Source organism: Spea bombifrons, chromosome 5 (assembly GCF_027358695.1).
Source record: "Spea bombifrons isolate aSpeBom1 chromosome 5, aSpeBom1.2.pri, whole genome shotgun sequence".
Taxonomy (NCBI): domain Eukaryota; kingdom Metazoa; phylum Chordata; class Amphibia; order Anura; family Pelobatidae; genus Spea; species Spea bombifrons.
Window position 1 is genome coordinate 103,210,108 of NC_071091.1, and position 23,225 is coordinate 103,233,332.

Consider the following 23,225-nt stretch of genomic DNA (forward strand, 5'->3'; position numbering starts at 1 on the left):
TAGATAGATAATAGATAGATAGATAGATAGATAGATAGATAGATAGATAGATAATAGATAGATAGATAGATAGATAGATAGATAGATAGATAATAGATAGATAGATAGATAGATAGATAGATAGATAGATAGATAGATATATAGATGTAGATAATAGATAGATAGATGATAGATGGATGGATAGATGGATAGATGGATAGACCATTCCATGTGTTTTTAAGTGTAGAGTTATCAATTTATCTAAATTACCTGTTTTTCCCCTCTTTTTATTTCATTCATTCTAGATGAATAGGTGATTACAATAAAAAAAATAAGCACCCACTTAAATTATATACCGAGCCAAGAATGATCAGAATTCTGCCTGCTTTGAGCGAATTGCGCCTGTTTGAACCCGTACAGATGTGGTGCGTTTACCTTTTTGTATTTTTCTTTCTGTGTTGCACATTTAAAGGTCAGAGCGGCGGGGTCAGAACGTAAAGTACAATACACTTTAATAGAATATTGATTCACAAATACCAATTTTAAATAAATTAAATGCGGGGTTCCCGTGAGATTCGAAACGCGACCAATTTCAGCCGAAAAGCTTCTATCTACAAAATACTTTTGCTGACGCTGAGATTCAAAGTTGACAGAGCGCTCGGGTTAATCTAAAGGGAATCTCTGTCAACTCTGAGTTAAACGTCGCTTTCTGTACGTCCAATGTGTAATAGAATTGTCAAATATCAACTGTTTGGGGTGTAAACTGTTTCTCTTGAAGTTATGAAGAATTTTCGGGTCAGGACAAATATATTCCATCCTTTACTTAAAGTCTGACTCCGACTTTTGTTTATGGCCATTGGAAAACCTAAACATATTGAAAATTGCCTTTTATTAACCCCTTAATGGCAAAGCCCGTACATGTACGGGCTCAAAAGGCATTGTTTTCAGTGGGTTTAGGGACCGCCCATTGTCCTTAAGGGGTTAAAGATGGGGCCAAATCAACATGGTATCCATGCTAGCGTATCCAACAATGTCACCGGCCACCGGTTCTGTATCATGTAGTTTACCTGACATTTGCAACAACGCGCGCTATGTACTTACAACCCACATTTTTTTTAGCCTAAAGATCTAATCGCGGTATAATGCCAGTAACATCGGCTCAAGGATATTACACTGTCTATCAACCAATTATATTCAAAACAGTGTTTTTTACTTTGGCATTTTGCCGTTAATTTAGCTTTAAAAAGTCGTCAATGAGCTGTTCTGTTTGAAAGCAATGCGATGACATACCTCGTTACTTAGTGACCCAAGTCTCTCTTATTGTCTCTGAACTCATCGTTCATATGAGTATTCTGAAGATACCAGCTGATGAACCCCTTTAGGAGGTGTAGAGTTTGTGACTATGGGCACCGGGGATGCTAGGTCCTGCTACCGCCCAAAATATCTAAGAAGCACTCTACAAAGGTATGATTTAGGTTCTACTGAACATAGAAACATGGAATTAGACACCATTTTTAACCAGTATACATCAGTGTTTGATTTTTTAAGGCTGTGGTACCACTAGTTGGTTATATTTCAAGAGATAAGGCGCCACCTTTGAATTGAATGCTTAAGATGGTTCACCTGGAGCCCGACGGTATCTTTCAGGGAAAGCTAAAGCTTTGTTGTGCCTGTGGAGTGTCAGTGTTTTAAACCATTCTGGGTCTCATAGTCTGCAAACCAAGTCATAATGATGCATCCGATGATATTCAGATGAAGTGTAACAACGTTTTGCTTTATTTAGACGGTGGTAGATAAGTGGAACAGCCTCCCAGCAGAAGTGGTAGATGTCAATACAGCGAGGGGATTTAAACATGCATGGGATAGGCATATGGCTCCTGAATCTAAGACGAGACCAACGACTGATTAAAGTTATTTATATCAGGAAAAAACTGTCAGAATGCGTTATCTGCCATCAAATTCTGTGTTTCTATTCCTGACAACTGCTTCACCCAACCAGCTGTATTAATATCAGTCAACGGGATTCAGCATGCGCGACCACCCTGGGAAACTGCTGTGCTTTCACACTAACAGCATATAGACAATATATTGTTTGGACTGTCATGCTGTCCCTCTCCCTGCTCCATGGGTAATTTGCTATCCTGTTTGATACGTATCAGGCATCTGAAAAATGCTGTTAAAAAAAACAGCAAAAACTATGAAAAATTCCCCAAAATTCTGAGCTTTAGATTTTGTAACAGTGCCTTTAAATTACTCATGTTATCTGACGCACATTTTCCCTAATTGTTAGAAACACGAGGAGATGTTGCATGTTATCCAAACGTAAAAAAATACATTTTTGGGTGGTGGATTAAATCAACACATTAGACCTAAAAAAACAAAGGTTTTCATGCAGAGTTTTATGCCTGTTGTTAGAAATATGTATGATAAACATATGCATTGTCGCTTAATTGGGGGTTGGGATTACTTGTTACAAGGCATGGAGATTAAGGCATTAATTAGGGGCAGTTTCATGGGTCACAGTATGGATGATAGGACCATGCATGGTCCTTGTGGCTCCTATATATTAAAGCTAGTAGAAGATGTGGAGGCCAGAGCCTGCTTTCTACAGTAGATTCTTCTTGGTGAGGATTTCATTAACAGATTACTCATAGAGTGAATTCAGCCAGCAGTGTTATACCACACGTGACACCCCGGCAGCGGAGAATCGGTAACATCCTAGTGCGTGACATATACAATCTTCACAAGTCAACCACCACATTCACATTCACCCACAATATTGGTTTTACACTACACAAATCTTTATCACACTTGAGATTTACAGTAAACACCATAAAAAAAAAGTATAATAAGGTGTAGGCATCGGTCACCAAGAACCCAACGCCAATGGAAAGTCTTCCATGTCAGGACGAGTCCCAATTTTTATGGTCCTCCATACCGTGAAAGAATACTTTGAATACAGTGATTATCAAAATCCCAATTTCTTTAGTGATAAAGAGGGTTAGACGTTGAATCATTTAAAGAGACAATCCATTGTCCCATACAGCCTTGCCAATGAGTACTTTGTACTCTCCGTGTTCCCATTTTTCTGCCATTGATGTGTCTGCTTGAAGTTATGGGAAAGTACTGCCATTGAAATCCATGTGAGTGCTTTTTGGGCCCGTTCTTGTTAGATCCCTCCACCCGGGCTCACGTTGAGTCAACGCTAGAATCGTCTGGTGGTGAGTATGCCGCGTGGGTACGGGCAGCAGGAGGCCTGAGGCATCTCCTCCAAGCTTTGGCCTGGGGACAAGGAAAAAAGGCAAATTCATATGGAAGGATAACACAGAATCCCACCAATTTGTAAAGGGGACCTCATGAAGACTTTACGTTAGGGAGCAGAACAGAAAGGTAACATCAATACAGTTTTTCCCCAAAAACCTCAGGGTGAAAGAACATAGTGGACAGGAGAGGGTTGGCATTCACAAAACAGAGTCTCCGTCAACATCAGGGCTTTCAGAACGCTTGTGGTGACCCATCAGGGGTCTGTTGAACAAGCGATTCGACTGTAGGAAGCAGCCTATGGTCCCGTGCTTGACTTTGAGTGATAGAAGTGCTATCATTTGTCAAGATCATACCCAAAATATTTCCATCTCTCCCTCTTTTGTACGTGATGGCATGCTACTTGTCCACTGCAGGGGTAAGTGGTCCATAACTGCACTTACTTTAAAACCCCATAGGGGAAAAAAAGGTAAATTTCTGCCACTCAACCGCAAATCCCTAATAATGCTTTGAAGTTCTGGCTTGTCAAAAACCAATGAGAGATTCAGGTATGCATCAAGTGTGTCCAGAGGTGACGGCACAAAGATGGACCTCTATGACTCGGTACAACGTAGGAGTTAATTGCAACTATGTCTAAACTCCCCAGCTGCAGAAGAGTTAAACATTCGGTAGCTCTGCATGTTTCAAATTAAATATGTTACTGGGTGACTGCCAGCAAACCAATTAAGCATTTCAGGAGGTATGATCAATGACTGTATGAATTATTAACAACCTATTTTAGCTGTCTCCAGAAGAAGCGGAAAAGTCAGCTCGTGACACGTGAAAGGCTGTAAGATGGTTTATCGTAGAGCGCGTTTGAAAAATGAGCACACACTGCTACTTTCTGCCAGAGCTCAATACTCCAAGACGGGCAAGCAGACGACGGCAGGTTCCGACTCGCACGAACAGCTGAACGGACGCTTCGCTTTATACCGTGAGGAGAAAAAATATGTGACCTCGCGTGCTCTTTCCAAACGCAATCACGTACGCCCCGGTATCAGAGCAATTAGAAGAGACGTTCATCAGGGAGGCAAATCCTAACGCAGAAAATTATTAAGGGCCGCGGGGCGAATGGGTCGAGGCGGAAAGCGTCTCGGAATGATAAGATTACATGCAATCCATGGAAATGAACATCATGTTAGAATTATCCAATCAATTCTTAGAAGGCCTTCCTTGTTTTTATTTTCAGAACAATAAAATTTTACTAAGAGGGTACTTACAAAGGCTATGTTGGCCAAGGCATAACCAAAATTGAATTATTGGGGTCATCGGGGACCCTCTTGGGGTCAGTAATTAATTCTCAGACGGCCTTCTGAATGTCCAAGTCTCACAATCCATATTACCTGTTTAATATCTCCCTCCCGCATTCTGACAAAATGTATAGAGCAAAACATGCTCCATACATTGATATATTTTATATTTTTTATTCATAAAAATATTTACTTTTAGGGAGGCAAAATCAAATAGAAAATTTAAGGTTTGGAAAGGGGAATGAGAATGTTCCATTTTGGGTCCCGTAACATCCTTAAATCATAAAAAAAATCTATGTGTTTTTTTTCCCCAAATTCAAGACACTTACATTAATATAGTTATGGTATTTTGGTCAACTGAACTGTTTTTTTTAATGTTTTTATTATTTTAATAAATTATTCAACCTGTCCTTGAAAAAAAAAAAAAAATATATAGTTTGTGTGGGTGCGTGAAAAAAATAAAAAAAAAATAGTTAAGAATATATAAAAAATGCTGAAAAATGTACAGATTTTTGGGAAGAAAACACAGTAAAGAAGATCTTATATATTTTTTAAATGTGCACTATGCTTACTAATCACCTAATACGTATCTTAATATGTTATACATATATATATATATATATATATATATATATATATATATATATATACACACACATATTTATATATATATATATATATATATATATATATATATATATATATATATATATATATATATATATGGTTTTCTCTTTTTAAAGTCTATACTGAGAATAATTTGGGAAAATGTAACATTTCAGGGAAGAAGACATGGTAAAGGTGAAAGTACAAAAGAGGTAGGAGCCTGGAACACCATCCGGCAGGAGTGATAAGGTACATTAAAGCAAATAAAAAATGCTTTAGATACACATATGTCTCTCGCTAAGAACAAATATATTATGAGCTTTTAGATAGATGGGGGAAATGTGCCAAATCTATTTTTGTACTAACCTAGTGAATTTTGTTCTCCTGATGCTGCCAACTGTACGCCGGCCAGGAAATAAGCGAAAAAGAGATGGTTTCCAAAATAGAAGCAAGACTATAAAAAATCCCTGAAAAAAGTAAAACAGAGTAAGAAGTGTGATCAGGTCTAGAACGGGTACTTGGCGTGCCAAGCAAATGCCTGGTTGGCCGTGGCCGATGGGGCCACACATTTTCCTCTGACTTGGACCGGCATCGGGCAGGATACATAAGTGTATGAGTATATAATGCGGCCATGTCTATTCAGACAGCAGATGCATGCATGTATGTTTTAAAGTGGCTGCTGGGCCCAGTGACTTATCCCGGCCTAAGCCAACTACAGCCCCTCCGGTGGGTGCAAAACATGAGGGCAGATCGCCCTCTTGGGCTACCAGCCCCCCCAGTGTCATGCTGCTCAATGGGCCAGTGACAGGGCAGATCTGAGTGAAGTTTTACCCTGGCGCTCTGTGTCTGTACAAGGCTAGGCTTCCAACTTTGGAGAAACAGCTTGGGGAAGATCCTTTTCTATTCCAGCACACAAAGAAGGTCAATAAAGAAGAAGCTGACCAGCCGTACAGCGCCCTAACCTGGAACAGAGATTTGGACCCAGAACTTCTCGTCCAACATCAGTGCCTGAATTCCCAGAGAAACTCCCCAAAATCTTGAGGAAATCCTTCCCAGAAGAGTGGAAGCTGTTAGGGGGTGGGGGGGCACTGCATATTAATATCTATGTATTCAGAATGTGATGTCATAAAAGTGGTCAGGTGTCCCAATACTATTGTCCATTTAACATATAACAGCATCTACATTGCGGGTCTTTCTGTAAAAAAACAAACAAAAAAAAAAACATGCTTTCCAAAATCTTACAGGTTTAGCAGGTTGGTGAACTTGTTTAGTGTTAGCAAAGTCTTTAGCAAATTACTGTCCGTTTGACAGGATTATGCAAACAAAATGGTCCTTCTGATACTGCGAGGAGATATCTGTAAGGTTCCAGGTGACAAATCCCCGACCTTAAGGCCAACTCCAGTGATGTTATCCTTCAGGAAGCGAGAAGCGCAGTTATCTTTTTCCGCAAGTAGGGCAGAGCTGCCCCTGCATTAATTATAGGTGAAATGCGGAGACGTCTTAAAAGTCTTCTGATTGATTTAACGATACATAATGCATCCTCCTTTACATAAGACCATTAAACTATTTGTAAAGGGACAGTTTAACGTCCCTGGCAACTCTACTATAGAAGAATGCATGTGAGTTACCCTAAAACCCTCCGCGAGTGCTTTAATTAGCTTTATTCCAAACCAAAAAGTTCCCGACAGTGAAGATTCACTGAAAGTCCCCCATGATTTGGAAAAAAACGTATTTTATTAAAGTATTAAAAAGTGCATATGATGGCGGACGTGTCCCTTTAATGGTCAACCCTATAATTATGAGAAGCCAATAGAGGTCAGTTCTTGTTTGTTACAATGTAGCAAGATAAGGTCTGATATGTAGACATGGTGTAAGTAATTGCTGTAACATGAGCCCAAGTGAATGATGGCAACCAGTACAGACCAATTAGGATGGAATGTAGGGTGGGAAATATATTTAAATAATTGTTTTTAAGTATCAATAATCAAAAGATATAAATTAGCAAAAACAAATCAAATATAAACATCGATCTGAAATCAGTATTCTAAAAATAATGTTCTAAAAGGAGATATTTGTTGTAACGATCGGGTCCCTTTAAATGTGGATAACAACATGAAACTACTATTTATTGTTAAAAAAATAACAATCTAGGAACTCCATATTTAAGTATATTGTTCTAAATCAGTACTATTTTACAGGCTTTTGTATACAATGATTTGTTAACAGAGGAGTTAAGTACATTTCTGTCAAAAAACCTTCATTCTTTACTTCAAGGCTATCATTACCATAAAGATATTGTAGTTGAAATCATAGGTTTCCAGACTCTAAGGGGTTGTAAATTCCTACCTGAAAACCTTGTTTATGCCATAAACATTCTTTTTTTTAAATTAACTGATTTTAAGAAAAATGCTTTTAAAAAGTATTTGTTTAAATTTTAAATTTAAATTACTTGAACTTCATTCATTCGCTTATAATAATTAAGCCGATTTTTTTGTTGTTGTATTTCTGTCTCTCCACGATTGACGTGAAAAATTGTTATAACCTGTATAATTAGTACTTGTCAGACATTTGACTTAATTTTTTTTTAGGCAGGACGATGTGAGCTTAATACCACCTAGCTGTAGGGGAAGAGCTTCATTAGAGACATAGGATAAGGCTGAAGACACGATTAACCCCCAGGTAGGATTATCTAGTCTTTCAAAGGAATTCTTGCTGTCTAATTCCTTTTTGTTCTCCCCGTTGGAGCCCTGTTTGACCTTTCGGTATCATATGGTTTAACCTTTATTATTAGTCATAAATATAAACAGATGTAAAAAGTGGTTTTACTTGTTTAGACAGAAATATGGTATTTTACCGCTCAGTAATGGCCTGTCAAGGAGAATCCCAGCTGACGAGATTTTACCTGTTGCCGTAAAATGGTACTTAGCCAAGGAATTATATCCTTTTTAAAGTGTTTTGTGAATTATTTCCTTATTGTGTATTAGAGGAAGATGGACTCTACTGGAAAACATCATATGTCCGTTACATATTATCTAATACAGACGTAGACTACTTAAATTTGGGGGGGGGGGGTAATAATTTTACTTTAGGTTAAATCAGATTGTTTTAAAAGAAATATGATTCCGAAAGAGAATTTAAAGGGCATCTTATCACCTCTTCAAAACATAACTGTAGAATATGAGATGATGTCATTATATATGAGAATCGTGTCACAGGTGAATAACTAGGTAGAAACATCCATAAAACATCTCTCCCTGAAAGTATCAGATTTTTAGCCAAACATAAGAAATTTCCATCTATTTTTGTTATTGAATGAATACACCGATAATATAATTGGAGGGCTCCGCTTATAACATGCTACATTTGACCCGCGAGAGCCATGCTAGAAGCCCCTGAATATCTCAATTGCATTATAAAACAGAATAACGTTCATTCATTTACCACAATTGAGCAAATTTCATTGAATCGTCACAATATTAACAGTTTTGGTTGGAAGAACAGGTGAATTGGGTGTTTTAAGGGAATTTCTCCATAGCTCGACATATAATCCTTGTTCCATTCTGTGTAATACTATTTTGGTCCATGTCATCTTATTATTTATTTGCCGTGTTTGTAACAACGCTAGTCTACATAAAGCAGAAAACAAAGTATGAGATGGCATATTCAAACTCCATATGGCAAACTTGGATGCTATGAGAAGTAAAGATTATTGAGGCTTAAATCCCCTTCTTCCTGGTGTAGATTTGGTATTGGTGTTGGTATTTGGTGTTGTATATAAGCTTCTCACTTTTCAAAGAGGAATTCATCCCAAAAGCATTTTACCTCTTCTTCGGAATATTGACATTCCATGGAGATGTTGGCCAAACAGACCCTACCATGGGATAGGAGCATATTGAGGATGAGAAATATCGAGGGCCATTGTCCAACTTTGGATCCATGGCGTCTATCCAAGACATACTTGGGGGGTATTGATTGAGCAGAAGCCTTGGAATTATCAGAGAAAGCCTCAATTTAGAAGGTTATTATAAACCCTGCATGACCGATGGAGACGACCTAAACACAAGGTTGATATAATGCGATTCTCAAGAAGAACAACTACTATCCGTTAATACTGGATCTCTTACATTGTTTTGAGAATAGTAAAATTCTTTTTTTTTTCTTAGAAAAATTTAACGAACAATGAAAATAGATAGAGAAGAAACCGGTCATTTTAAGTGAAAAGTGGCAAGCTTCTTCTGTGAAGCTTAAAAATATACAATATGAGAGGAAGGGGATGGGCATGGTTGGAAATATGTAATACGCTCTAAAAAAAAGTGTTAAAGTTAACAAATACAAACTTTTATTTCCAAATAAGCCACAAAATATAAAGAACTTTTTATGACCTGCTGATTAATAAAGTGAAGCCCCGGCATATTACTTTTTTTTTCGTGTAGTGTCTTTCCTCCTTTTTTCAGTTTGTTGCTGTGTAATATAGTGACTGCGGTACACGTTATGTGGCTCTTGGTTGGTTAAAGTGAATTATATTTTGAAACTCTAATAAAATAACAGTTGTCGATTCTGACTAATCTCTTGTGAAACTGTCTTAAACGGTTTTAATATCTTTTATGGGGCTGCTTCTGATATGACAGCATCCTTTCCACCGCTAGTCTGTGCGAAACCCTTCAATCATTTATCTGTTACAATCAGAGGCGCTGGCGCTCAAAGAAAGCAAACCAGCGCTGTATACAATAATATAACCCCCCAGCGCTGTATACAGTAATATAACCCCCAGCGCTGTATACAGTAATATAACCCCCAGCGCTGTATACAGTAATATACCCCCAGCGCTGTATACAGTAATATAACCCCCAGCGCTGTATACAGTAATATAACCCCCAGCGCTGTATACAGTAATATAACCCCCAGCGCTGTATACAGTAATATAACCCCCAGCGCTGTATACAGTAATATAACCCCCAGCGCTGTATACAGTAATATAACCCCCAGCGCTGTATACAGTAATATAACCCCCAGCGCTGTATACAGTAATATAAACCCCAGCGCTATATACAGTAATATAACCCCCAACGCTGTATACAGTAATATAACCCCCAGCGCTGTATACAGTAATATAACCCCCCAGCGCTGTATACAGTAATATAACCCCCCAGCGCTGTATACAGTAATATAACCCCCAGCGCTGTATACAGTAATATAACCCCATCGCTGTATACAGTAATATAACCCCCCCGTGCTGTATACAGTAATATACCCCCCCAGCGCTGTATACAGTAATATAACCCCCAGCGCTGTATACAGTAATATAACCCCCCAGCGCTGTATACAATAATATAACCCCCCAGCGCTGTATACAGTAATATAACCCCCCAGCGCTGTATACAGTAATATAACCCCCAGCGCTGTATACAGTAATATAACCCCCAGCGCTGTATACAGTAATATAACCCCCCAGCACTGTATTCAATAATATAACCCCCAGCGCTGTATACAGTAATATAACCCCCAGCGCTGTATACAATAATATAACCCCCAGCGCTGTATACAGTAATATAACCCCCAGCGCTGTATACAATAATATAACCCCCAGCGCTGTATACAGTAATATAACCCCCAGCGCTGTATACAATAATATAACCCCCCAGCGCTGTATACAGTAATATAACCCCCAGCGCTGTATACAGTAATATAACCCCCCAGCACTGTATACAGTAATATAACCCCCCAGCGCTGTATACAATAATATAACCCCCCAGCGCTGTATACAGTAATATAACCCCCAGCGCTGTATACAGTAATATAACCCCCAGCGCTATATACAGTAATATAACCCCCAGAGCTGTATACAGTAATATAATCACCCAGCACTGTATACAGTAATATAACCCCAGCACTGTATACAGTAATATAACCCCCAGCGCTGTATACAGTAATATAACCCCCCAGCGCTGTATACAGTAATATAACCCCCCAGCGCTGTATACAGTAATAAAACCCCCAGCGCTGTATACAGTAATATAACCCCCCAGCGCTATATACAGTAATATAACCCCCAGCGCTGTATACAGTAATATAACCCCCCAGCGCTGTATACAGTAATATAACCCCCCAGCGCTGTATAAAGTAATATAACCCCCAGTGATGTATACAGTAATATATCCCCCAGCGCTGTATACAGTAATATAACCCCCAGCGCTGTATACAGTAATATAACCCCCCAGCGCTGTATACAGTAATATAACCCCCCAGCGCTATATACAGTAATATAACCCCCAGCGCTGTATACAGTAATATAACCCCCCAGCGCTGTGTACAGTAATATAACCCCCCAGCGCTGTATACAGTAATATAACCCCCAGCGCTGTATACAGTAATATAACCCCCAGCGCTGTATACAGTAATATAACCCCCCAGCGCTGTATACAGTAATATAACCCCCAGCGCTGTATACAGTAATATAATCACCCAGCACTGTATACAGTAATATAACCCCCAGCGCTGTATACAGTAATATAACCCCCAGCGCTGTATACAGTAATATAACCCCCCAGCGCTGTATACAGTAATATAACCCCCAGAGCTGTATACAGTAATATAATCACCCAGCACTGTATACAGTAATATAACCCCCAGCGCTGTATACAGTAATATAACCCCCAGAGCTGTATACAGTAATATAACCCCCAGCGCTGTATACAGTAATATAACAACCAGCGCTGTATACAGTAATATAACCCCCAGCGCTGTATACAATAATATAACCCACAGCGCTGTATACAATAATATAACCCCCAGCGCTGTATACAGTAATATAACCCCCAGCGCTGTATACAGTAATATAACCCCCAGCGCTGTATACAGTAATATAACCCCCAGCGCTGTATACAATAATATAACCCACAGCGCTGTATACAATAATATAACCCCCAGCACTGTATACAGTAATATAACCCCCAGCGCTGTATACAGTAATATAACCCCCAGCGCTGTATACAGTAATATAACCCCCAGCGCTGTATACAATAATATAACCCCCAGCGCTGTATACAGTAATATAACCCCCAGCGCTGTATACAATAATATAACCCCCCAGCGCTGTATACAGTAATATAACCCCCAGCGCTGTATACAGTAATATAACCCCCCAGCACTGTATACAGTAATATAACCCCCCAGCGCTGTATACAATAATATAACCCCCCAGCGCTGTATACAGTAATATAACCCCCAGCGCTGTATACAGTAATATAACCCCCAGCGCTGTATACAGTACTATAACCCCCAGCGCTATATACAGTAATATAACCCCCAGCGCTGTATACAGTAATATAACCCAACAGCGCTGTATACAGTAATATAACCCCCCAGCGCTGTATACAGTAATATAACCCCCAGCGCTGTATACAGTAATATAACCCCCCAGCGCTATATACAGTAATATAACCCCCAGCGCTGTATACAGTAATATAACCCCCCAGCGCTGTATACAGTAATATAACCCCCCAGCGCTGTATACAGTAATATAACCCCCAGCGCTGTATACAGTAATATAACCCCCAGCGCTGTATACAGTAATATAACCCCCCAGCGCTGTATACAGTAATATAACCCCCCAGCGCTATATACAGTAATATAACCCCCAGCGCTGTATACAGTAATATAACCCCCAGCGCTGTATACAGTAATATAACCCCCCAGCGCTGTATACAGTAATATAACCCCCAGCGCTGTATACAGTAATATAACCCCCAGCGCTGTATACAGTAATATAACCCCCCAGCGCTGTATACAGTAATATAACCCCCAGCGCTGTATACAGTAATATAACCCCCAGCGCTGTATACAGTAATATAATCACCCAGCGCTGTATACAGTAATATAACCCCCAGCGCTGTATACAGTAATATAACCCCCAACGCTGTATACAGTAATATAACCCCCCAGCGCTGTATACAGTAATATAACCCCCAGCGCTGTATACAGTAATATAACCCCCAGAGCTGTATACTGTAATATAATCACCCAGCGCTGTATACAGTAATATAACCCCCAGCGCTGTATACAGTAATATAACCCCCAGCACTGTATACAGTAATAACCCCCAGCACTGTATACAGTAATATAACCCCCAGCGCTGTATACAGTAATATAACCCCCAGCGCTGTATACAGTAATATAACCCCCCACCGCTGTATACAGTAATATAACCCCCCAGCGCTGTATACAGTAATATAACCCCCACCGCTGTATACAGTAATATAACCCCCCAGTGCTGTATACAGTAATATAACCCCCGGGCGCTGTATACAGTAATATAACCCCCAGCGCTGTATACAGTAACCCCCCAGCACTGGATACAGTAATATAACCCCCGGGCGCTGTATACAGTAATATAACCCCCAGGCGCTGTATACAGTAATATACCCCCCAGCGCTGTATACAGTAATATAACCCCCGGGCGCTGTATACAGTAATATAACCCCCAGCGCTGTATACAGTAATATAACCCCCAGCGCTGTATACAGTAATATAACCCCTGGGCGCTGTATACAGTAATGTATCCCCCAGTGCTGTATACAGTAATATAACCCCCAGCGCTGTATACAGTAATGTAACCCCCAGTGCTGTATACAGTAATATAACCCCCAGCGCTGTATACAGTAATATAACCCCCGGGCGCTGTATACAGTAATATAACCCCTAGCGCTGTATACAGTAACCCCCCAGCACTGTATACAGTAATATAACCCCCAGCACTGGATACAGTAATATAATCCCCGGGCACTGTATACAGTAATATACCCCCAGCACTGTATACAGTAATATAAAACCACAGCGCTGTATACAGTAACATAACCCCCCAGCGCTGTATACAGTAATATAACCCCTGGGCGCTGTATACAGTAATGTAACCCCCAGTGCTGTATACTGTAATATAACCCCCAGCACTGTATACAGTAATATAACCCCCAGCGCTGTATACAGTAATGTAACCCCCAGTGCTGTATACAGTAATATAACCCCCAGCGCTGTATACAGTAATATAACCCCCAGCGCTGTATACAGTAATATAACCCCCAGCGCTGTATACAATAATATAACACCCAGCGCTGTATACAGTAATATAACCCCCAGCGCTGTATACAGTAATAACCCCCCAGCGCTGTATACAGTAATATAACACCCAGCGCTGTATACAGTAATATAACCCCCAGCGCTGTATACAGTAATATAACCCCCAACGCTGTATACAGTAATATAACCCCCCAGCGCTGTATACAGTAATATAACCCCCAGCGCTGTATACAGTAATATAACCCCCAGAGCTGTATACTGTAATATAATCACCCAGCGCTGTATACAGTAATATAACCCCCAGCGCTGTATACAGTAATATAACCCCCAGCACTGTATACAGTAATAACCCCCAGCACTGTATACAGTAATATAACCCCCAGCGCTGTATACAGTAATATAACCCCCAGCGCTGTATACAGTAATATAACCCCCCACCGCTGTATACAGTAATATAACCCCCCAGCGCTGTATACAGTAATATAACCCCCACCGCTGTATACAGTAATATAACCCCCCAGTGCTGTATACAGTAATATAACCCCCGGGCGCTGTATACAGTAATATAACCCCCAGCGCTGTATACAGTAACCCCCCAGCACTGGATACAGTAATATAACCCCCGGGCGCTGTATACAGTAATATAAAACCACAGCGCTGTATACAGTAACATAACCCCCCAGCGCTGTATACAGTAATATAACCCCTGGGCGCTGTATACAGTAATGTAACCCCCAGTGCTGTTTGCAGTAATATAACCCCCAGCACTGTATACAGTAATATAACCCCCAGCGCTGTATACAGTAATATAACCCCCAGCACTGTATACAGTAATATAACCCCCAGCGCTGTATACAGTAATATAACCCCCAGGCGCTGTATACAGTAATATACCCCCCAGCGCTGTATACAGTAATATAACCCCCGGGCGCTGTATACAGTAATATAACCCCCAGCGCTGTATACAGTAATATAACCCCCAGCGCTGTATACAGTAATATAACCCCTGGGCGCTGTATACAGTAATGTAACCCCCAGTGCTGTATACAGTAATATAACCCCCAGCGCTGTATACAGTAATGTAACCCCCAGTGCTGTATACAGTAATATAACCCCCAGCGCTGTATACAGTAATATAACCCCCGGGCGCTGTATACAGTAATATAACCCCTAGCGCTGTATACAGTAACCCCCCAGCACTGTATACAGTAATATAACCCCCAGCACTGGATACAGTAATATAATCCCCGGGCACTGTATACAGTAATATACCCCCAGCACTGTATACAGTAATATAAAACCACAGCGCTGTATACAGTAACATAACCCCCCAGCGCTGTATACAGTAATATAACCCCTGGGCGCTGTATACAGTAATGTAACCCCCAGTGCTGTATACTGTAATATAACCCCCAGCACTGTATACAGTAATATAACCCCCAGCGCTGTATACAGTAATGTAACCCCCAGTGCTGTATACAGTAATATAACCCCCAGCGCTGTATACAGTAATATAACCCCCAGCGCTGTATACAGTAATATAACCCCCAGCGCTGTATACAATAATATAACACCCAGCGCTGTATACAGTAATATAACACCCAGCGCTGTATACAGTAATAACCCCCCAGCGCTGTATACAGTAATATAACACCCAGCGCTGTATACAGTAATATAACCCCCCAGCGCTGTATACAGTAATATAACCCCCAGCGCTGTATACAATAATATAACACCCAGCGCTGTATACAGTAATATAACCCCCAGCGCTGTATACAGTAATATAACCCCCAGCGCTGTATACAGTAATATAACACCCAGCGCTGTATACAGTAATATAACCCCCCAGCGCTGTATACAGTAATATAACACCCAGCGCTGTATACAGTAATATAACCCCCCAGCGCTGTATACAGTAATATAACACCCAGCGCTGTATGCCCTATTGTATGATATATTTAAACCAACTAAAACAGAATATGCCTAGAGCCCCGATGGTGGACTCTGTGAGACATTTTGATTTGCATTTATTTAGAATTGTATGTACGTTTACATTATATTAGAAGATATTGAATCTCATATAAAATTCTAGGGGGTAATTATTCACTTATTAGCTGCAAAAACAAAAATTACACATACAAATACTGAAATAAACCAAAGAAGCCCGTCACTGGAATTATTGGATATACTGTGTATGCGATCTATTCTCCGGACTACAATCTGGCTCAAGTCTTAACATTATCTCCTCTAAATATTAGCAGCGATGGAATGGCGCGTATCCCCCATCTCCGTGTACCGGGGGGCCCCCGGCTAAAAGGCGGCTTTTAACATTTTCCCAAAGCTCTCTTGTGACCCATTGAATTAACGTATTGTTGGCTTCTGAGCCGTTGCATACCAAAGTCTCACGCAGTTAATGTATACACAACGCCGACTCCCAACAAACAAGCTAAACCCTTCAACGTGTACAGACTGTTTAAAAAAATACAAGGAAGAAAAAAAACCCATTGGAAAAACACATCTCATGTAAGGATGCAAAGTTGGAATTATGAATCATTAGTCCTCTTATGCAGAAAGTTACAGAAGGAAACTTTACTTCACCTCCATTGACCCTATTCAAAAAGCCTTTCATGAAGGGTACATGGAAGAAGAACACGCCGCGATAGAAAGCAAGCGGAGTATCGCTCCACGTCTAACGCTTCTTTATATGCAGTGAAAGGGGAATTATTGGGACGCGCGTTCACCCGCATCGCTCATTAGCCGACGATGTTCCACCGCAACGAAAATATTGGCATAAAGCTTTCTTTGCTGGAGGATTAAGTGGCTGCAGAGTCCGCAAAATACTGGGGGGGGGGGTATTCACGTATCAAATAGCTGCGCGATTGAAGACAAGAGATATTGGATGGTTAATATGATGTAAGATTACAGGAAACCTCGAGTGTTCGTATGATATCAGGAGTAATAGGAGATGTCTCAATTACAATATCTACTGGAATCGTCTGATTCTCCATAAAACCCCTCCCCCGTCTAGTTTCCTAATGTAAAGAATCAAACATTAATCAGTCGTTGGTCTCGTCTTAGATTCAGGAGCCGTATGCCTTTCCTATGCCTTCATTGTATTAATATCAACCACTTCTGCTGAGATGCTGTTCCACTTATCTGCCACTCTGTTAGCAAAGTAAACCTTCCGTACATTGTGTACTTATGTTACATAAAGAAAATATTTCATTGACCTGCTTGTAAAAGATTAAAAGGGGAAGCATTTAATAATAACCGCACTCACTACAGCTCGTACTCTCTTCAGTGTCTGACCTGTTCCACCATAGGTGGGCACACAGTACTCATCGTTAAGCACGTTCTAGCTTATGTCCTTACAAAAAGAGAGATGTATCGAATATCGTGCTCATACCGTAGGATTTTTTATATATTGATTAACTATTTGATACTTCCCACCAGAGGCATAACTAGAAACTACAGGGCCCTGGTGCAAAAATTGTCCCGGGGCCCCGAACTTGAACAGCTGGTCTGTGCTATCATTGCCTCTTGACCTCCCCCCCTCCAACATACACTCTGGCACACATATGTAAACACACACAAAATACACACACTTATTCATACTCATTAACACACACACACACACACACATTCATTCTAACACACACTCCATCTCACTCACTTACACACACACACACAATTATACATCCATTGTCACACACACACAATTACACATCTATGCTCTCACACACACACACAATTATACATCCATTGTCACACACACGCAATTACACATTCATGCACACACACACAATTTCTCATCCATGCTCACACACAATTACACATTCATGCTCACATACATACATATATACAAACACATATACATATATACCTCTCCCCTCTCCGGCAGCTTTTTGTCCGACTGCTCATGCGAGCAGCCTTGGTTTCACCTCGGGGTCAAATGACCCTAATATGTTCCTGTATCCCCTTTCTAAACCATTTTGAAGCACTAAGTGGAGACAGGAACAAGGGGTCGTAGGGGTCGTACTGTCATCAAATTCAGTGTTTCGATCATTCTAGTGGCCGTTGAAGCGAAACAAACACCTTCGCTGCTCTTAGCATAATAAACTAAACTAAATAATTGTGTCAAATCTACCTATAACTTGTTCTTTTGAAGATAAAATAATTTAAATATATTGGATATTAGGAAAATAAGATCTCCCCTTTTCGCATTTATAAAGCCCCTGGAAGACAAATAGACCTGTGTGATTCTAAGCTCAGCTTTGGAAGAATCTCTGGAATTTCTTAAAAATTCACCTTGCCTCAGCATGAAAACGTATAATTCACGATCAGACTTTTAAAGAAATATTATCCCTCGGCAGATTACATCAAGAGGTTAGATGGATCTGGGTCGGCTGAAGTCATCGGTGGTTCTAGAACCTGAAACACGCTTTCGATTGTTACGGGTATAGTGCGGACAAATTTATCGGGAAAAAAAGTATATTTTCCATATGCAAGTAACATGGTCTGTATTCTACCAGGAACGTGGTCCATCGCTTCCGGAAAATCAAGTAACAAGACAAGTCTCTTGTCTGAAGAATGTAACCGAGAATTCTATCAATAGAATCTAGTTCCTAGGGGATAATCCTCGCCGTAAACTGAGAACTTCACATATTTTAACAGTTTCTACAATCTTCAGGGAATGCAGAAAATAGAAATTCCAGGCCTGGAGCGGTTTTTTTTTTCCACTCTGGAGCTTCTCTACAACCCTCTGCTGATGTTCTGAGAAATGTTCTAGAACTTCCAAGAGATGAATCTTCTCCTATGGAATCAAATACGTATGATATTGGTAGAGCGATGAAGCGATGCCTCGGAAAATAGAACAAAGCCTTTTCCATTTCTGTTTTTTGAAACGATTTCATAGAGTCGCTTTACATTATCGATCTTTTAGCTCCTGTTGTGGTTTCAGACGCTACTTGTTTATTTCCAAGCCGCCGAGGTGAGTCGCAATGAGGTAAAACCACTTGAAAAAGAATGAAGGATGTGCAAAACGCGTGGGGGGGGGGGCCTCCGGGTTATTCAAATGAAAAAAAGGTTACAAAGTGTAATTCATTAACTGGCATAACCCCCGATTTAAGGTTTCGGATTTTCCAATTGTTCATTTTCACCGTTTTGAAAAATACCCATTCAAGGTGATTCACTTCACAAAACTTTTCAACATTTTTATACTCCAACGAGGATATTTTTTCTCACGTATCACACCGAAAACAGATGTTTTTTTTTATTAAATAAGCGAATTTTCCATACATCGTTCCATTAGATATATTTGAATCGTAACCTCTCTTTTCTGAGAGAATGTGTAATGCGCATTTTGCCAGCGCTACGGAATTTAATGGCGCCATATAAAACAATAAATAATAATAATAATAATTTACTGATACGGCCCCGCATAGTTTGTTAAATAAAATGTTTTCGGATGAAAATAATACTAGAAATATCATACATTTTAACAAAACACAGGAACAATGGCTTTGTTGCCATAGTAACAGATAAAGCTTCTATCTAGACCCAGCTCTGCATACGTAAGCACTAGTCCTATGGGGGCCATGGTACCATTATAGTGCCCAAGAGGCTCGATCCAGAGAAGACATTTGGCTAACGTGACCATCAATATTATAGATTAGAATTTGATATTTCTTTTTTTAAGGCATTTTTCTGTTTACCAGAATGTAGCGTGGCCAGACTTACATTTTATCTAGCAGACAAAGATAAGATTAGAACTTTATACACGTATCTAAAAAACAAAGATACCTCAGACATAAACAATGCAATTAATGATAATTAATTCTATTATTAAGTCAAAAATAGGAACAATATTTATAAAATGTGTTGCTTTTTTTTCTGGCCCCCATCAATGTTTTTTTGGGGGCGAGTTTATTTTGAAATGTTGTGGAACTTTTAATTCATAGAAATCCTCTTAAATGAAAATATTTACTTGGGTTGTATGTTGTTGGAATGGCCAACTGTTGAGACTATATCATTGAAAACTGGGAGTCATACCTACCATCGTTTAAGGAACCACATCGTGATACAGATGTTGGGGTGTGGCAAAAGTTGATGAGGGGTGGGGCCAGCCCAGGAAGCAGGTGGAGCTGTAGGCATGTTAACCCTCCCACCATACCTGGGAACTCACTTGCTCTGGCTATCTGGGCCCCCCTTGCGGGTTTCAGGTAGGAGGTCATCCTGACGTCAGTGGGTGGTCCCACCAACATCGCAGGACACGCGCCATTTTTGGAGAGGAAGTGGGCAGACACGCCGCACCCTCTGCCTTCCCTGCAGTGACCTGGAGCCCCGGAGAAGGGGTGCTTCACCTGGAATCTCCGGGCAAAACCCGGAGAGTTCCCAGGAATGCCACCTTGTCCTAAGGCGGCCACCTGGGAACTGCGATGGAGGTCTGTGCTACAACATCAAAGACGTCCATTGACTTTACAGATTCCTGGGCCATTTGAGGGAAATTCCCAGCCCATGATCCCCATTATCTTTAAAAAGAGAGCAGCTACCTGGAACAGCAGGATAGTACCTGAAAATCGAGATGGTCCTGTGAGCAGCAGGACAGTTGGTTGGTATGAGAAGGGTTATCTGACTTGTTTAGGCAATGAGTAGGTGAAAAGCAGCTATTATAAAACGCTCCAGGCATCCAGCAGGTTACAAAGGAAGACATTCCAGAGGTGTAACTGTGATGGGATATAACTGGGAGAAAGTGGCTTATTTGGATGTAATTAGAAACAGAATAGTGTAGTGGATTCAGCTACCGGTCGTCTTACATTTTCAGAAACATTAAAAGCACGAGGAAGAACACTTCCAAAACTACCAAACTTCAAAAAACAACTTTTTACTAATATTGTACTTTTAGGTAGAGGTCTAAGTGAAGGAGGGCTCCGTTTCAAAACTATTTTGGGGCCCCTCAACATTGCTGTTGGTTTTTCTTCATCCGTATTCTTTCCATAACAACTGCACCTCCTAAATAGCTTCATCCCTCTACATGTCATACCAGGGCCGGAGGTGGCAATTGGGCACACACACAAACAATACACATCCATTTTCACACACACACATACACACGTACACATCCATGCTCACACACACGTACACATCCATGCTCACATACATACACATGTACACATCCATGCTCACACACACGTACACATCCATGCTCACATACATACACACGTACACATCCATGCTCACACATACACACAATTACACATCCATGCCCTCACACACACACACAGAAGTACACATTCATGATTACATACATTTTATATATCTATATATATATATATATCTATATATATATATATACACACATTAACACATGTACATATATCACGCTTACCTCTCACCGCTCCTGTAGCCTTCCCTCTGGCTGCTTGCGGAGGGGTCGCACCGGTCGCAACCCCCTGTAGTTACGCCAGTGATTGTAGTCAATTAACCTGTATTCCTAATTTCTGTGAGCCATTTCATTCAGGCCGTACGGCGGTCTAGTTAGGACTTGTTACACTTTATAAACCATTGATACAAGCTTTTCTTGCAATCATTTACCTAATCGTTTGTTTTCATGGCCTTGTTGTGTCTTCTGTAGGAATGTTTTTGATGTCTTACAGAATGATGTCATAGAAAATAAGGGGAAGCATCTGCTGTCAATATTTTCCTTTAGCGCAGACAGCAAACACAGAAGCCTTGAGCTATGTAAAAATTCTTAGAATCGATTGAGGATAGAGTGTTTACAAACACGATTCCGTTGGTGTTCCGGCTATAAGCCAAATAGAAGTGTGATGTATCTATTAAACAGGAAAAATGCGCGTCATTACTAGATTACAGGAAACGGGATAATTGTCTACCTAGATAGGTTTACATACTTTTACAACTTAACTGAGGTAGAAGCTGCAGGCCTGCAGTTGCCCTCCCCCACCATGGCCTGACAATTCATGCCACTGAATGGTGGCTTCAAGCATATTTAGGGTAATGTGTTCGGCCAAACACATCTCCTGCGCAGAAAATAACTGGGGGGTGGAGAAAGGGGTAAATGCATATGGGGGGATTCTGCAGAATAAGGGGGATATCACAAACATTTAAAGGGACCACGCAGGTGCGGCTTAAAATAGATATTCAATATATACAAAACCCCTAAACTTCCCACAGGATCCAGCCATCTCAACAGGCAGTTTGCGCCTTGGTAGGAATTTTCTCTAAAATATATGGAAACAAAATATCCTAAAGCAGGGAATAGCAGTCACTACCTAAGTACTGTCTTAAGTGTAGGGCCTTCTTGCCCCTTCCCAAGGGGGGCCGCTAGCGTATTTATCTTAATGCTTACGTCTAACTCAGAGCAGTGCCATCAGCTGCCCCCTCTGTGCCGCCATCTTTGCGGCTGGGCATTGGTATCCGGTATTATATTATATATATATATATATATATATATATATATATATATTATAATGCTGTGTCTGCTCACAGTCCTCCATAGTGTTAACAGGACGGTTGAGGAGATCAGTGATGTCCCTTTTGGTGGTACAGGGAGCCTTATGTATTAAAGGACAGACAAGAGACACATTACCCTGCACTGAGCATTAAGGAGAGTACATTATTATTATTATTATTATTTATTGATTTATATAGCACCATCATATTTCGTAGCGCTGTACAATGGGTAAACAGGACCTAACAAGTAGTGCATCGCATCACAATTTGGATTTACAGAAACAAAAGGTGAGAAGGGCTCTGCTCAAGAGCTTACAATCTAGAAAGACACGACTGGCCCACTAGCTTTACAAGCTCGGGATCTGTATACAGGAGGGGTTCCTTCTCCTTTTCTCAGGTTCCTCGAGGTTTTCATTTGCAGGATGACTGTGGTGTTAATTGCCCTATGGCATTGACATACTCTATATGTACATTTAAATCACCGTAATAGCTGTTTGTTTTTTGTAGTTCTGGGTGTTGGAATTTCTTCATTTTTCTTTTTTCACA